The sequence below is a fragment of the Hemicordylus capensis genome, chromosome 6 (genome assembly GCF_027244095.1).
Source record: "Hemicordylus capensis ecotype Gifberg chromosome 6, rHemCap1.1.pri, whole genome shotgun sequence".
Lineage (NCBI taxonomy): Eukaryota > Metazoa > Chordata > Lepidosauria > Squamata > Cordylidae > Hemicordylus > Hemicordylus capensis.
Genome location: NC_069662.1, coordinates 58,424,173 through 58,439,148, shown reverse-complemented (window position 1 = coordinate 58,439,148; position 14,976 = coordinate 58,424,173). Strand labels below are relative to the sequence as shown.

Sequence of the window (14,976 nt, the reverse complement as noted above, 5' to 3'; positions counted from 1 at the left end):
GGGGGCAAAGTTACTGTACATCCAGCACTGCTTGCATCTATGCTGGCTTGACTGATTGACATGTTTCGGAATGATAAGTACTCGGCCAGTCAAGTCAGCAGCGTCATTATCCACCATGATGGAAGCTGTCAACAAGGAGAAGCTAGTTGTGGACTGCATAAGAGACCGCTTCCAAGCAGACCGGCGTGCTACTTGGCGCGGTCCCCCTTGCCTGCCCCTCTTATCTTCTGTTACTTGTTCGCTGAGTGCCATCTGTAGCAAATTGGCCAGCATGTACAGCTTTTTCAGTTCAGACGTGTCATTCCACTTGATTTGCAGGACCTCTTTAGGTTTCAGCTTACCTAATTCCTGGACCGATTTCAAAAGGTGTGGGTTGAGTTCACCTAAATTGGTGTTTCTCTGCCTCACGGTGACCTTCATTGTTATGTTGCTGTGTAAAAGTTTCTCAGGCACAATGTTCAGTGTACTGCTGGCATTCAGCTTCCTGGTTTCCAACGCCTTCATGACTTCTTTTTCCATCCTGTTCAAAGCCTCATCTTTCTCTGCTCAGAAAAAAGAAGAAAGGAACATTATCATCCAAAGTCCAGAGGCACTTGATGCTCAGATTAGCACGTTGCAAGAAGAGAAGTTGTAAAGGGACAAATGTATTAGTGCATGTCATCCTGTCAATTACATGCAGAGCAAGGATGCAACAGTTAGCAAGAAAACAAACTAACAGGATTTCCCAACAAATTGCATCGGTGCAGCAGGGAATTGCAATTTTTGATGCCCTTCCCCCTTCCTAAGGAAGTCCTCTGTGACACCCAGAAATATGTCCCTGATAATTGCACAGCCCTAAGGGACATGTTTTCAACTGGCACAAAGGGCTTCCAGGGGAAGACATCAAAAACTGCAGTTTCCCCACTACGGTTAGTTGAGAAGTTCTCTTAGGCTGCTTTCTTGCTGCACTGGGGCAGCTTTGCTCTATGTGTCAGCTAGTCAGTGCAGCAAATCATCCTGGATTTTTGGATGGTCAACCGATCTGCAAGGGAGGAAGAAGCTGTGGAACTCGTTTGCCTGGTCTAAGTGGCGGTGGGATTTAGGGTACAAGGAGAGCTGGAAACATTATGAATATATGAAGGCGGCTGCCTCATATGGAGTTGAGACCACTGGTCTATTTAGCCCAGTACTGAGTACTCTGATTAACAGATTTTCAAGATCTCAAGCAAACCGCACTTTCCGAGACGTACCATCTAAGTCAGGCCTGCTCAGTTTTGGCCCCCTTGCTGTTTTTGAACTACAGCTCCCATAATCCCCCATTACAGTGGCCAATAGCCAGGGGTTATGGGAGTAGTAGGCCAACTACTACTGCAGGAGGGCCGAAGTTGAGCAGGCCTGATCTAAGATCTTCTAACTGGAGAAGACAGGAACTGAACCTCTTGCATGTAAGCCATGTGCCCTCCCACCAAGCTATGCCCCCCTGCCACCATGGCTGGAGTTTGGAGCTGGCTGGCAGAGATCCTAAGAGGATTCTGGAGAAAAGCAGTTTTTGGTTTCAGGATGATGTTTTGCTTTGGGGGCAAAGTTACTGTACATCCAGCACTGCTTGCATCTATGCTGGCTTGACTGATTGACATGTTTCGGAATGATAAGTACTCGGCCAGTCAAGTCAGCAGCGTCATTATCCACCATGATGGAAGCTGTCAACAAGGGGAAGCTAGTTGTGGACTGCATAAGAGACCGCTTCCAAGCAGACCGGCGTGCTACTTGGCGCGGTCCCCCTTGCCTGCCCCTCTTATCTTCTGTTACTTGTTCGCTGAGTGCCATCTGTAGCAAATTGGCCAGCATGTACAGCTTTTTCAGTTCAGACGTGTCATTCCACTTGATTTGCAGGACCTCTTTAGGTTTCAGCTTACCTAATTCCTGGACCGATTTCAAAAGGTGTGGGTTGAGTTCACCTAAATTGGTGTTTCTCTGCCTCACGGTGACCTTCATTGTTATGTTGCTGTGTAAAAGTTTCTCAGGCACAATGTTCAGTGTACTGCTGGCATTCAGCTTCCTGGTTTCCAACGCCTTCATGACTTCTTTTTGCATCCTGTTCAAAGCCTCATCTTTCTCTGCTCAGAAAAAAGAAGAAAGGAACATTATCATCCAAAGTCCAGAGGCACTTGATGCTCAGATTAGCACGTTGCAAGAAGAGAAGTTGTAAAGGGACAAATGTATTAGTGCATATCATCCTGTCAATTACATGCAGAGCAAGGATGCAACAGTTAGCAAGAAAACAAACTAACAGGATTTCCCAACAAATTGCATCGGTGCAGCAGGGAATTGCAATTTTTGATGCCCCTCCCCCTTCCTCAGGAAGTCCTCTGTGACACCCAGAAATATGTCCCTGATAATTGCACAGCCCTAAGGGACATGTTTTCAACTGGCACAAAGGGCTTCCAGGGGAAGACATCAAAAACTGCAGTTTCCCCACTACGGTTAGTTGAGAAGTTCTCTTAGGCTGCTTTCTTGCTGCACTGGGGCAGCTTTGCTCTATGTGTCAGCTAGTCAGTGCAGCAAATCATCCTGGATTTTTGGATGGTCAACCGATCTGCAAGGGAGGAAGAAGCTGTGGAACTCGTTTGCCTGGTCTAAGTGGCGGTGGGATTTAGGGTACAAGGAGAGCTGGAAACATTATGAATATATGAAGGCGGCTGCCTCATATGGAGTTGAGACCACTGGTCTATTTAGCCCAGTACTGAGTACTCTGATTAACAGATTTTCAAGATCTCAAGCAAACCGCACTTTCCGAGACGTACCACCTAAGTCAGGCCTGCTCAGTTTTGGCCCCCTTGCTGTTTTTGAACTACAGCTCCCATAATCCCCCATTACAGTGGCCAATAGCCAGGGGTTATGGGAGTAGTAGGCCAACTACTACTGCAGGAGGGCCGAAGTTGAGCAGGCCTGATCTAAGATCTTCTAACTGGAGAAGACAGGAACTGAACCTCTTGCATGTAAGCCATGTGCCCTCCCACCAAGCTATGCCCCCCTGCCACCATGGCTGGAGTTTGGAGCTGGCTGGCAGAGATCCTAAGAGGATTCTGGAGAAAAGCAGTTTTTGGTTTCAGGATGATGTTTTGCTTTGGGGGCAAAGTTACTGTACATCCAGCACTGCTTGCATCTATGCTGGCTTGACTGATTGACATGTTTCGGAATGATAAGTACTCGGCCAGTCAAGTCAGCAGCGTCATTATCCACCATGATGGAAGCTGTCAACAAGGAGAAGCTAGTTGTGGACTGCATAAGAGACCGCTTCCAAGCAGACCGGCGTGCTACTTGGCGCGGTCCCCCTTGCCTGCCCCTCTTATCTTCTGTTACTTGTTCGCTGAGTGCCATCTGTAGCAAATTGGCCAGCATGTACAGCTTTTTCAGTTCAGACGTGTCATTCCACTTGATTTGCAGGACCTCTTTAGGTTTCAGCTTACCTAATTCCTGGACCGATTTCAAAAGGTGTGGGTTGAGTTCACCTAAATTGGTGTTTCTCTGCCTCACGGTGACCTTCATTGTTATGTTGCTGTGTAAAAGTTTCTCAGGCACAATGTTCAGTGTACTGCTGGCATTCAGCTTCCTGGTTTCCAATGCCTTCATGACTTCTTTTTGCATCCTGTTCAAAGCCTCATCTTTCTCTGCTCAGAAAAAAGAAGAAAGGAACATTATCATCCAAAGTCCAGAGGCACTTGATGCTCAGATTAGCACGTTGCAAGAAGAGAAGTTGTAAAGGGACAAATGTATTAGTGCATATCATCCTGTCAATTACATGCAGAGCAAGGATGCAACAGTTAGCAAGAAAACAAACTAACAGGATTTCCCAACAAATTGCATCGGTGCAGCAGGGAATTGCAATTTTTGATGCCCCTCCCCCTTCCTCAGGAAGTCCTCTGTGACACCCAGAAATATGTCCCTGATAATTGCACAGCCCTAAGGGACATGTTTTCAACTGGCACAAAGGGCTTCCAGGGGAAGACATCAAAAACTGCAGTTTCCCCACTACGGTTAGTTGAGAAGTTCTCTTAGGCTGCTTTCTTGCTGCACTGGAGCAGCTTTGCTCTATGTGTCAGCTAGTCAGTGCAGCAAATCATCCTGGATTTTTGGATGGTCAACTGATCTGCAAGAGAGGAAGAAGCTGTGGAACTCGTTTGCCTGGTCTAAGTGGCGGTGGGATTTAGGGTACAAGGAGAGCTGGAAACATTATGAATATATGAAGGCGGCTGCCTCATATGGAGTTGAGACCACTGGTCTATTTAGCCCAGTACTGAGTACTCTGATTAACAGATTTTCAAGATCTCAAGCAAACCGCACTTTCCGAGACGTACCATCTAAGTCAGGCCTGCTCAGTTTTGGCCCCCTTGCTGTTTTTGAACTACAGCTCCCATAATCCCCCATTACAGTGGCCAATAGCCAGGGGTTATGGGAGTAGTAGGCCAACTACTACTGCAGGAGGGCCGAAGTTGAGCAGGCCTGATCTAAGATCTTCTAACTGGAGAAGACAGGAACTGAACCTCTTGCATGTAAGCCATGTGCCCTCCCACCAAGCTATGCCCCCCTGCCACCATGGCTGGAGTTTGGAGCTGGCTGGCAGAGATCCTAAGAGGATTCTGGAGAAAAGCAGTTTTTGGTTTCAGGATGATGTTTTGCTTTGGGGGCAAAGTTACTGTACATCCAGCACTGCTTGCATCTATGCTGGCTTGACTGATTGACATGTTTCGGAATGATAAGTACTCGGCCAGTCAAGTCAGCAGCGTCATTATCCACCATGATGGAAGCTGTCAACAAGGGGAAGCTAGTTTTGGACTGCATAAGAGACCGCTTCCAAGCAGACCGGCGTGCTACTTGGCGAGGTCCCCCTTGCCTGCCCCTCTTATCTTCTGTTACTTGTTCTCTGAGTGCCATCTGTAGCAAATTGGCCAGCATGTACAGCTTTTTCAGTTCAGACGTGTCATTCCACTTGATTTGCAGGACCTCTTTAGGTTTCAGCTTACCTAATTCCTGGACCGATTTCAAAAGGTGTGGGTTGAGTTCACCTAAATTGGTGTTTCTCTGCCTCACGGTGACCTTCATTGTTATGTTGCTGTGTAAAAGTTTCTCAGGCACAATGTTCAGTGTACTGCTGGCATTCAGCTTCCTGTTTTCCAACGCCTTCATGACTTCTTTTTCCATCCTGTTCAAAGCCTCATCTTTCTCTGCTCAGAAAAAAGAAGAAAGGAACATTATCATCCAAAGTCCAGAGGCACTTGATGCTCAGATTAGCACGTTGCAAGAAGAGAAGTTGTAAAGGGACAAATGTATTAGTGCATATCATCCTGTCAATTACATGCAGAGCAAGGATGCAACAGTTAGCAAGAAAACAAACTAACAGGATTTCCCAACAAATTGCATCGGTGCAGCAGGGAATTGCAATTTTTGATGCCCCTCCCCCTTCCTCAGGAAGTCCTCTGTGACACCCAGAAATATGTCCCTGATAATTGCACAGCCCTAAGGGACATGTTTTCAACTGGCACAAAGGGCTTCCAGGGGAAGACATCAAAAACTGCAGTTTCCCCACTACGGTTAGTTGAGAAGTTCTCTTAGGCTGCTTTCTTGCTGCACTGGGGCAGCTTTGCTCTATGTGTCAGCTAGTCAGTGCAGCAAATCATCCTGGATTTTTGGATGGTCAACCGATCTGCAAGGGAGGAAGAAGCTGTGGAACTCGTTTGCCTGGTCTAAGTGGCGGTGGGATTTAGGGTACAAGGAGAGCTGGAAACATTATGAATATATGAAGGCGGCTGCCTCATATGGAGTTGAGACCACTGGTCTATTTAGCCCAGTACTGAGTACTCTGATTAACAGATTTTCAAGATCTCAAGCAAACCGCACTTTCCGAGACGTACCACCTAAGTCAGGCCTGCTCAGTTTTGGCCCCCTTGCTGTTTTTGAACTACAGCTCCCATAATCCCCCATTACAGTGGCCAATAGCCAGGGGTTATGGGAGTAGTAGGCCAACTACTACTGCAGGAGGGCCGAAGTTGAGCAGGCCTGATCTAAGATCTTCTAACTGGAGAAGACAGGAACTGAACCTCTTGCATGTAAGCCATGTGCCCTCCCACCAAGCTATGCCCCCCTGCCACCATGGCTGGAGTTTGGAGCTGGCTGGCAGAGATCCTAAGAGGATTCTGGAGAAAAGCAGTTTTTGGTTTCAGGATGATGTTTTGCTTTGGGGGCAAAGTTACTGTACATCCAGCACTGCTTGCATCTATGCTGGCTTGACTGATTGACATGTTTCGGAATGATAAGTACTCGGCCAGTCAAGTCAGCAGCGTCATTATCCACCATGATGGAAGCTGTCAACAAGGAGAAGCTAGTTGTGGACTGCATAAGAGACCGCTTCCAAGCAGACCGGCGTGCTACTTGGCGCGGTCCCCCTTGCCTGCCCCTCTTATCTTCTGTTACTTGTTCGCTGAGTGCCATCTGTAGCAAATTGGCCAGCATGTACAGCTTTTTCAGTTCAGACGTGTCATTCCACTTGATTTGCAGGACCTCTTTAGGTTTCAGCTTACCTAATTCCTGGACCGATTTCAAAAGGTGTGGGTTGAGTTCACCTAAATTGGTGTTTCTCTGCCTCACGGTGACCTTCATTGTTATGTTGCTGTGTAAAAGTTTCTCAGGCACAATGTTCAGTGTACTGCTGGCATTCAGCTTCCTGGTTTCCAATGCCTTCATGACTTCTTTTTGCATCCTGTTCAAAGCCTCATCTTTCTCTGCTCAGAAAAAAGAAGAAAGGAACATTATCATCCAAAGTCCAGAGGCACTTGATGCTCAGATTAGCACGTTGCAAGAAGAGAAGTTGTAAAGGGACAAATGTATTAGTGCATATCATCCTGTCAATTACATGCAGAGCAAGGATGCAACAGTTAGCAAGAAAACAAACTAACAGGATTTCCCAACAAATTGCATCGGTGCAGCAGGGAATTGCAATTTTTGATGCCCCTCCCCCTTCCTCAGGAAGTCCTCTGTGACACCCAGAAATATGTCCCTGATAATTGCACAGCCCTAAGGGACATGTTTTCAACTGGCACAAAGGGCTTCCAGGGGAAGACATCAAAAACTGCAGTTTCCCCACTACGGTTAGTTGAGAAGTTCTCTTAGGCTGCTTTCTTGCTGCACTGGAGCAGCTTTGCTCTATGTGTCAGCTAGTCAGTGCAGCAAATCATCCTGGATTTTTGGATGGTCAACTGATCTGCAAGAGAGGAAGAAGCTGTGGAACTCGTTTGCCTGGTCTAAGTGGCGGTGGGATTTAGGGTACAAGGAGAGCTGGAAACATTATGAATATATGAAGGCGGCTGCCTCATATGGAGTTGAGACCACTGGTCTATTTAGCCCAGTACTGAGTACTCTGATTAACAGATTTTCAAGATCTCAAGCAAACCGCACTTTCCGAGACGTACCATCTAAGTCAGGCCTGCTCAGTTTTGGCCCCCTTGCTGTTTTTGAACTACAGCTCCCATAATCCCCCATTACAGTGGCCAATAGCCAGGGGTTATGGGAGTAGTAGGCCAACTACTACTGCAGGAGGGCCGAAGTTGAGCAGGCCTGATCTAAGATCTTCTAACTGGAGAAGACAGGAACTGAACCTCTTGCATGTAAGCCATGTGCCCTCCCACCAAGCTATGCCCCCCTGCCACCATGGCTGGAGTTTGGAGCTGGCTGGCAGAGATCCTAAGAGGATTCTGGAGAAAAGCAGTTTTTGGTTTCAGGATGATGTTTTGCTTTGGGGGCAAAGTTACTGTACATCCAGCACTGCTTGCATCTATGCTGGCTTGACTGATTGACATGTTTCGGAATGATAAGTACTCGGCCAGTCAAGTCAGCAGCGTCATTATCCACCATGATGGAAGCTGTCAACAAGGGGAAGCTAGTTTTGGACTGCATAAGAGACCGCTTCCAAGCAGACCGGCGTGCTACTTGGCGAGGTCCCCCTTGCCTGCCCCTCTTATCTTCTGTTACTTGTTCTCTGAGTGCCATCTGTAGCAAATTGGCCAGCATGTACAGCTTTTTCAGTTCAGACGTGTCATTCCACTTGATTTGCAGGACCTCTTTAGGTTTCAGCTTACCTAATTCCTGGACCGATTTCAAAAGGTGTGGGTTGAGTTCACCTAAATTGGTGTTTCTCTGCCTCACGGTGACCTTCATTGTTATGTTGCTGTGTAAAAGTTTCTCAGGCACAATGTTCAGTGTACTGCTGGCATTCAGCTTCCTGTTTTCCAACGCCTTCATGACTTCTTTTTCCATCCTGTTCAAAGCCTCATCTTTCTCTGCTCAGAAAAAAGAAGAAAGGAACATTATCATCCAAAGTCCAGAGGCACTTGATGCTCAGATTAGCACGTTGCAAGAAGAGAAGTTGTAAAGGGACAAATGTATTAGTGCATATCATCCTGTCAATTACATGCAGAGCAAGGATGCAACAGTTAGCAAGAAAACAAACTAACAGGATTTCCCAACAAATTGCATCGGTGCAGCAGGGAATTGCAATTTTTGATGCCCCTCCCCCTTCCTCAGGAAGTCCTCTGTGACACCCAGAAATATGTCCCTGATAATTGCACAGCCCTAAGGGACATGTTTTCAACTGGCACAAAGGGCTTCCAGGGGAAGACATCAAAAACTGCAGTTTCCCCACTACGGTTAGTTGAGAAGTTCTCTTAGGCTGCTTTCTTGCTGCACTGGGGCAGCTTTGCTCTATGTGTCAGCTAGTCAGTGCAGCAAATCATCCTGGATTTTTGGATGGTCAACCGATCTGCAAGGGAGGAAGAAGCTGTGGAACTCGTTTGCCTGGTCTAAGTGGCGGTGGGATTTAGGGTACAAGGAGAGCTGGAAACATTATGAATATATGAAGGCGGCTGCCTCATATGGAGTTGAGACCACTGGTCTATTTAGCCCAGTACTGAGTACTCTGATTAACAGATTTTCAAGATCTCAAGCAAACCGCACTTTCCGAGACGTACCATCTAAGTCAGGCCTGCTCAGTTTTGGCCCCCTTGCTGTTTTTGAACTACAGCTCCCATAATCCCCCATTACAGTGGCCAATAGCCAGGGGTTATGGGAGTAGTAGGCCAACTACTACTGCAGGAGGGCCGAAGTTGAGCAGGCCTGATCTAAGATCTTCTAACTGGAGAAGACAGGAACTGAACCTCTTGCATGTAAGCCATGTGCCCTCCCACCAAGCTATGCCCCCCTGCCACCATGGCTGGAGTTTGGAGCTGGCTGGCAGAGATCCTAAGAGGATTCTGGAGAAAAGCAGTTTTTGGTTTCAGGATGATGTTTTGCTTTGGGGGCAAAGTTACTGTACATCCAGCACTGCTTGCATCTATGCTGGCTTGACTGATTGACATGTTTCGGAATGATAAGTACTCGGCCAGTCAAGTCAGCAGCGTCATTATCCACCATGATGGAAGCTGTCAACAAGGGGAAGCTAGTTGTGGACTGCATAAGAGACCGCTTCCAAGCAGACCGGCGTGCTACTTGGCGCGGTCCCCCTTGCCTGCCCCTCTTATCTTCTGTTACTTGTTCGCTGAGTGCCATCTGTAGCAAATTGGCCAGCATGTACAGCTTTTTCAGTTCAGACGTGTCATTCCACTTGATTTGCAGGACCTCTTTAGGTTTCAGCTTACCTAATTCCTGGACCGATTTCAAAAGGTGTGGGTTGAGTTCACCTAAATTGGTGTTTCTCTGCCTCACGGTGACCTTCATTGTTATGTTGCTGTGTAAAAGTTTCTCAGGCACAATGTTCAGTGTACTGCTGGCATTCAGCTTCCTGGTTTCCAACGCCTTCATGACTTCTTTTTGCATCCTGTTCAAAGCCTCATCTTTCTCTGCTCAGAAAAAAGAAGAAAGGAACATTATCATCCAAAGTCCAGAGGCACTTGATGCTCAGATTAGCACGTTGCAAGAAGAGAAGTTGTAAAGGGACAAATGTATTAGTGCATATCATCCTGTCAATTACATGCAGAGCAAGGATGCAACAGTTAGCAAGAAAACAAACTAACAGGATTTCCCAACAAATTGCATCGGTGCAGCAGGGAATTGCAATTTTTGATGCCCCTCCCCCTTCCTCAGGAAGTCCTCTGTGACACCCAGAAATATGTCCCTGATAATTGCACAGCCCTAAGGGACATGTTTTCAACTGGCACAAAGGGCTTCCAGGGGAAGACATCAAAAACTGCAGTTTCCCCACTACGGTTAGTTGAGAAGTTCTCTTAGGCTGCTTTCTTGCTGCACTGGGGCAGCTTTGCTCTATGTGTCAGCTAGTCAGTGCAGCAAATCATCCTGGATTTTTGGATGGTCAACCGATCTGCAAGGGAGGAAGAAGCTGTGGAACTCGTTTGCCTGGTCTAAGTGGCGGTGGGATTTAGGGTACAAGGAGAGCTGGAAACATTATGAATATATGAAGGCGGCTGCCTCATATGGAGTTGAGACCACTGGTCTATTTAGCCCAGTACTGAGTACTCTGATTAACAGATTTTCAAGATCTCAAGCAAACCGCACTTTCCGAGACGTACCACCTAAGTCAGGCCTGCTCAGTTTTGGCCCCCTTGCTGTTTTTGAACTACAGCTCCCATAATCCCCCATTACAGTGGCCAATAGCCAGGGGTTATGGGAGTAGTAGGCCAACTACTACTGCAGGAGGGCCGAAGTTGAGCAGGCCTGATCTAAGATCTTCTAACTGGAGAAGACAGGAACTGAACCTCTTGCATGTAAGCCATGTGCCCTCCCACCAAGCTATGCCCCCCTGCCACCATGGCTGGAGTTTGGAGCTGGCTGGCAGAGATCCTAAGAGGATTCTGGAGAAAAGCAGTTTTTGGTTTCAGGATGATGTTTTGCTTTGGGGGCAAAGTTACTGTACATCCAGCACTGCTTGCATCTATGCTGGCTTGACTGATTGACATGTTTCGGAATGATAAGTACTCGGCCAGTCAAGTCAGCAGCGTCATTATCCACCATGATGGAAGCTGTCAACAAGGAGAAGCTAGTTGTGGACTGCATAAGAGACCGCTTCCAAGCAGACCGGCGTGCTACTTGGCGCGGTCCCCCTTGCCTGCCCCTCTTATCTTCTGTTACTTGTTCGCTGAGTGCCATCTGTAGCAAATTGGCCAGCATGTACAGCTTTTTCAGTTCAGACGTGTCATTCCACTTGATTTGCAGGACCTCTTTAGGTTTCAGCTTACCTAATTCCTGGACCGATTTCAAAAGGTGTGGGTTGAGTTCACCTAAATTGGTGTTTCTCTGCCTCACGGTGACCTTCATTGTTATGTTGCTGTGTAAAAGTTTCTCAGGCACAATGTTCAGTGTACTGCTGGCATTCAGCTTCCTGGTTTCCAATGCCTTCATGACTTCTTTTTGCATCCTGTTCAAAGCCTCATCTTTCTCTGCTCAGAAAAAAGAAGAAAGGAACATTATCATCCAAAGTCCAGAGGCACTTGATGCTCAGATTAGCACGTTGCAAGAAGAGAAGTTGTAAAGGGACAAATGTATTAGTGCATATCATCCTGTCAATTACATGCAGAGCAAGGATGCAACAGTTAGCAAGAAAACAAACTAACAGGATTTCCCAACAAATTGCATCGGTGCAGCAGGGAATTGCAATTTTTGATGCCCCTCCCCCTTCCTCAGGAAGTCCTCTGTGACACCCAGAAATATGTCCCTGATAATTGCACAGCCCTAAGGGACATGTTTTCAACTGGCACAAAGGGCTTCCAGGGGAAGACATCAAAAACTGCAGTTTCCCCACTACGGTTAGTTGAGAAGTTCTCTTAGGCTGCTTTCTTGCTGCACTGGAGCAGCTTTGCTCTATGTGTCAGCTAGTCAGTGCAGCAAATCATCCTGGATTTTTGGATGGTCAACTGATCTGCAAGAGAGGAAGAAGCTGTGGAACTCGTTTGCCTGGTCTAAGTGGCGGTGGGATTTAGGGTACAAGGAGAGCTGGAAACATTATGAATATATGAAGGCGGCTGCCTCATATGGAGTTGAGACCACTGGTCTATTTAGCCCAGTACTGAGTACTCTGATTAACAGATTTTCAAGATCTCAAGCAAACCGCACTTTCCGAGACGTACCATCTAAGTCAGGCCTGCTCAGTTTTGGCCCCCTTGCTGTTTTTGAACTACAGCTCCCATAATCCCCCATTACAGTGGCCAATAGCCAGGGGTTATGGGAGTAGTAGGCCAACTACTACTGCAGGAGGGCCGAAGTTGAGCAGGCCTGATCTAAGATCTTCTAACTGGAGAAGACAGGAACTGAACCTCTTGCATGTAAGCCATGTGCCCTCCCACCAAGCTATGCCCCCCTGCCACCATGGCTGGAGTTTGGAGCTGGCTGGCAGAGATCCTAAGAGGATTCTGGAGAAAAGCAGTTTTTGGTTTCAGGATGATGTTTTGCTTTGGGGGCAAAGTTACTGTACATCCAGCACTGCTTGCATCTATGTCCTTGCTTTGTGATCTCTGTGTGCTTGTTTCTGCACCCCGCTAAGTGACCCCCAAATTCCAAGAAAGATGCCTTCTGTGAGAATGTCCAGGTTGCAGTCTTAGTGTGCATATAAGGTACTTTCCAGACACAATCAACTCTGTGAAGCTGAAAGCTTCTGCATAAGTTCAGAGTGGGTTCTTACTGATAGTACAAATGTTCCCAATAGCTTCTAAACTGCTTTCTATGAAGATCTTATTCTCTGACTACACACTGATCATAGACCTTGCTCTATTTTCTCAGCAGCACCTGCCAGCCAATGCTTTCAGTCACCACATTGTAAAAGAAAGGAATGCAAGAGCTGGCCAACAGTTGGTGCTGAGAAAATAGCACAAGGTCTGTGAGCAGTGTGTGGCCTGAGAATAAGAAGCAGCTACTAAGAAGCAGCATGGAAACCTATGGGAGTATGTGTAGTTTCAGTAAGAATCCACTTAAACGTGTACCATTTATTGCTGCTGGAAGGAGCATAAATCTCAGCTTTATTTGTTTTAAAGGAAGTTTCTAGCTGTTTGAAAATCTATAAGTGTTACTGGCAAAATCACAACAAAGAGCCTTGTAGCTATATTAACACAATAGAGAGAGAGAGAGAGAGAGAGAGAGAGAGCGCCACCTGCCATCTCTTCCCCAGTTGCTCATTCTGTCTCTCAACAGCATAGTGGGGAAGACGGTTTTCTCTCCGGGAAAAGAGAGAACAGGAGTGTGGTCAAAGGAACCAGAGAGACCAGGGCACCCAGGGCTGTAGTTTCATGGATCCTGGTCCAACAAAAGCAATACGCATGTGACTGCTGAATCAAGCAGCATGGCCAATGTGGACAGAGGTAGAACATGCATGGGGATACTGAGCAGCAAAGAAACATGTGCCTTGACAGCAGACCAGACAGCAGCGATATAGGAAGATGCTGAAAGGCATCATTTCATCCTGCATGAGAGATGGCCCTGGTAAACCCCTCCTGTATTCTACCAAAGAAAACCACACGGCTCTGAGGTCTCCAGGAGTCAACACTGACTCGACGGAGCAACTTTACGTTTACGTTACACCTGCTGGTTAGGATGAAGCTCTCCTGCCCAGATATCGCTTAGCAGATTATCACTCCTCACCCCACACCTTGTTTTTTAATGACACATGATCAGTAAGTGGGAGCGTGGAAGGTTACAGAATATAGATAGGTTGCTTCTCTGACCCAAGGAGTGATCATGTGAGCTGCCCTAATATCTGTTCACCCTTCAGTTCTTCAGTAAGTATTAACAAGTTTGTTTGCTTGTTTTAATAACAACTTACTCTTGCTCTCTGGAGTACGATTACTGGTTTGGCAATCGAAGCTGAAAAATAATTAGAGTCCCAGGCAGCTGACACCCCCCAGAAAAGGATAGTAAGGGCCTCTAGAAAGCATTGCCCTTACACTTTCAGAGGTCACTCTGCACAAAACACAAGGAGGAAGGATACATATTTTTTACCAGGGGAAGAACTCCAGAAATCAAAGCAGACCTGTAAAGGTCCAAAAATTATTTTCTCTCCAAAAGGAGACATTCGCAGATCTGCTTTGAATTTTATGCAGTTATGGTCATTGCCATGTGAGGTGTTCTTTATTAGTACATTCTGCCAATGAGCTCATTTTGCAACATTTCTTTTTCTGCTTAGAGGGAAAATTGTGAAATGCTCTTTAACCAGGGGTGTAGCAAGGTTGGAGTGGGCCCAGAGACAAGATTTTAAAATGCCCCTCCTCACTGAAGCTCAGCTCATGAAGTAAAGAAATCTTAAATGAGGCTAAAGAAAGAGATAGAGGGGGGGGGATGTATATATTTCAAATATTCATAAAAAATCGTAGGAGTGTCCGATTGCTTTGGGGCTTGGGTGGTTTTTGGAACCCATGGGTGCTCCACAATGGGGAATAATGGTTTGGTTCGAGTCCCATTATACCCTAAGAGAAAAAAGTAAAAATAAAATACAAAAATTCATTAAAAATCGCACGAATGTCCGATTGCTTTGGGGTTTGGGTGGCAGGTCTCCATGGGTGCCAGATACCACCCTACCCTCTTTTGGAGGTTTGAACCAGTTCAAAACAGTTCAAAATGGTTCAAATTCAAACTGAACTGGGGGAGGTTCAAGCAAAACCAAAACCGAACCTCCCCCTCCTGGTTCAAACCTGGTTCGAATTCGAACCAAACCGGGCAAATTGGTTTTGTGCACACCCCTACCCCTGGTCTCTCTGATTTCTTTGACCACTGTCCTGCCCTCTCTCTACCCAGAGAGAGAACCATCTTCCCCACTATGCTGTTGAGAGACAGAATGAGCAACTGGGAAAGAGATGGCAGGTGGCTCTCTCTCTCTCTCTCTCTCTCTCTGATGGTGAGAAGGATTGGACTACTGGCACTGCCCTTAGAGAGAATGCAAGCTACCAAATTCTACCCACTTGCCTGCCCTCTGTTGGGTGGGGCAGTGGGGAAGATTGGGCTTGCTGGACC

General features: G+C 46.8%; 1 protein-coding gene across 7 annotated transcripts in view; it reads left to right on the top strand.

The window, feature by feature from the left end:
- LOC128329916 (uncharacterized) overlaps window positions 1–14,976 on the top strand; it is a 481,088-nt gene that overhangs the window by 212,168 nt on the left and 253,944 nt on the right. The gene's annotated exons all lie outside the window — the stretch shown is intronic.